Source organism: Octodon degus, unplaced genomic scaffold (assembly GCF_000260255.1).
Source record: "Octodon degus isolate 3935 unplaced genomic scaffold, OctDeg1.0 scaffold00054, whole genome shotgun sequence".
Lineage (NCBI taxonomy): Eukaryota > Metazoa > Chordata > Mammalia > Rodentia > Octodontidae > Octodon > Octodon degus.
In genome coordinates, this window is record NW_004524630.1 from 3,531,754 (window position 1) to 3,534,253 (window position 2,500).

The window sequence follows — 2,500 nt, forward strand, 5'->3', positions numbered from 1 at the left end:
TGGTTTCTGCTATCATTGATTTCCAATTTTCTTGCACTATGGTCTGATTCCATGCATGTGATAAATTTAAGTTGCTTTCCATTCATTTAAGCATGTTCTATGAGATAGAATATAATCTATTTTGGAAGAAATGCCAAGTGTACAGCTGAGAAGAACGTGTAATCTGAAGTTGTGGGGAGAAACTGTCTATAGACATCTACTAAGCCCATGTGTTAAAACATTTGACTCAGTTCTAATATTTCATTGTCTAATTTTTGTCTAGTTGATCTGTCTTTTGTGAAAGGGGGTATTTGAATCCCCCATTATTATATTATTGCTAATCTGATTTTTCATGCCCACTAATATTTGTTTTACAGAGTTGGATGTGCTGGTATTTGTTATATATATTCATGATTGTTATCTTTTCCTATTAGATTGTTCCCTTTGCAAAGGTGTTGTGACCTTCTTTATCTCTCTTAATCAGGTTTGGAAAGAGCCTAAACCACTGTGGAGAAGGGGAATGAGGGACAAAGAGAGCTAAATAAGACTCTGAGCATTTGAAAGACTTATTGTCTGTTATCATAATTCTTGTGGGAAACATCAGGCATGTGGTGTTTTTCCCAAAAGACTGTAAAAGATCCTAAAGTATTTAAAATAAAGAAGTAATATGACTCTGTCTGTATTTTGGAATGACCATTCTGGTAACAGCATAGAAAATTAAAGACAGACACTGTATACACCCCTACGATTCATGATATTCCACCATTCTCTATGCCCCACACATAACATAGCATATGGCATATTATCAGACATTTGATAAGTATTCTGGGAGAAGATTTCCCAGAAAAATGGTCTGTAGCTCTTCTGAGTATCATTAGCACTATCACTGTGACTTTTGGAATGCTGAAGTACCTTAAGGATAAGAGAATATTAAAATTTTAAAAAATAAACAAAGATGGATTTTAAATAAGATTTAGAGCAATGCTCAGGAGGGTCAAGTGTAAATGTTGAGAAAGGGGCATATTGGGGACGTGAGACGTAAGTGCCCAACCAGGCCATGCAAAGAGTATAGAAGGTTGAATTGCCCTGACTTTTTAATTTTCAAGCTGGGTAGTAGCATGCACAAAGAAAAATAAAAGAAAATAGGATATACTTTAGGATACAAGCCAAGGCTCACAAAATCTGAGAACGTAGGTTTAGATCTGATGCAGAGAGGAGATCTGAATCTCTTGCTACACGTTGCAATAGTCTCAACTGGTAACATATTTAATTTCTGAGGTATGTATGCAGGTGGGCCATTTAGGTCTTCGAATGCGCCTTCCCATAGGAACAAAAGTGACAAATGGTGATTATGTCCTGAAGACAATCAATAGAGACTTGTTTTACTCAAACATAGCTGAAACACATGTTTGCAATGGAAACTGAAAAAAGAAATAGCATTTCCTTACCAACACTTGCACAATATTGCAAACTATTGATGGGCTGACTGAGAGTTTCATTTCTATTATATGCTAGTATTTGAGAGAAAAATTGGAGAATTAAAAAGTAATAACCCCCCCCAAAGGAACTCAGTTCTTCTTATCACTTCCCCAACCAGAGTGTCCCTGTATTGAATGACCTACTAATAAAGAAAAGATTTGGGAAAGAAAAAAGTAACTTTCTAGGAAGGAAGCTGCCGAGGGCTGGGGAGATGGCTCAGTAGAGTAAGCACCTACCTGGGAAGAATCTGCAAAGTCCGCACCCTCCATCAGCTTTCTATTATCCAGATCAACGACATGCCCAATCACACTGGCAGCCAACATCTGGATGAGGCACAGTGAAAGCACTCCAGCTCGGCAGTCTTTCCCAAGCCTTCAGCCCTGGTTTAAACAAGAGGCCAACAAAGGACCTCTATAGAACACCTGACCAGTATTTCTCCAAATGACAAAGTCACCAGACACAAGGGAACACTAAGAAACTGCCACAGCCCAGAGGAGCTTAAAGGGGCATGATGGCTAAATACTATGCGATGTCCTAGGTAGAACTCTACAATGGACATATAGAAAGACCACGTGGTACAAACTGAAGCAATGCGAATCAGCCCAGGACCTTAGTCAACAGTAATAAACCAGTGTGGTGTTAGTGACAATCACAGTAAGACGTCAGTATTGGAGGAAACTGAGAGGTGCTTATGCACTCTTAGGACCATCTTTGAAAGTTTTATGTAAAGCTACAACTATTCTAAGATTAAGGGGGACTGGTCAGATAGCTCAGTGGACTAAAGCACCTGGTTAGGCTGATGCAGGGACCAGGATTCGATCCCCAACATGCCACGCCAGCCCAGCCCCCGGGGCACGCTGAGACGGTGACTGAGACTGCGTATGGTGGTGCGCGCCTGTAATCCCAGCACTGGGGAGGCTGAAAACAGGAGAATCACTATGAGTTCTAACTGTGGAGTGAGACCTTGGAGACCCCGTACTACCTTAAAATAATAATAATAGTAATAATAATAATAAATTAAGTTCAATTAAAATTGAAAACC